Genomic DNA, 635 nt, shown 5'->3' with positions numbered 1-635 from the left:
AGGGGACCCAGGCGTCCCAGCTGCCCCCCGCCCCCAAGGGAGGGGGAGCCCTTAGACCAGAGCTTCTGGTGCCAGGGGGCCAGAGGCACCTCCCCAAGGTGGAGGAGGTCACCCAACACCCAACACCCAGCACCCAGCTGAAAATGAAACTAGTACTGCGAACCAGAAGGTGACATCACTGCTGGGGGGGGCGGTTAACCCTGTACTTGGCCTTGAGGCCACCACAGCCGGGCGGGGGCTCCAGCAGGGGGCGCTCTGCACCAGGGAGGGCACTAGGGGGTGTCATGTGATGACCAGCGCTGTTTTCCCCACACTGAGCACTTGCTCGCACCATCACAGCCAGGCCTGGGTCAGTAGCTCTGACCCCGTCTCCCACCCCCCGGGGGGCACTAGGGGGTGCTGAGCTCCAGGGGTCCAGCAGGGGGTGCCCTCACAGGCCGGCAGGGCAGTAGCGGGGGCCGAGGCAGCCGGGCTGGCCCCGATCCCAGAGCTGAGGGCGGGGGCCGCGTGACTCAGCACGGCTCCATGAGCTCAGCCCCCGGTGCTCCCTGCACCCCCAGGCCGATGAGATCCAGATGTAGCCACCGGGGCCCCCATGGCGACTGGGGTGCGGGGGGCTGGGAGAGGGGGGTTCT

The sequence above is a fragment of the Alligator sinensis genome, unplaced genomic scaffold (genome assembly GCF_000455745.1).
Source record: "Alligator sinensis unplaced genomic scaffold, ASM45574v1 scaffold184_1, whole genome shotgun sequence".
Classification (NCBI taxonomy): Eukaryota; Metazoa; Chordata; order Crocodylia; family Alligatoridae; genus Alligator; species Alligator sinensis.
Note: the sequence above shows the minus strand (reverse complement) of the source record.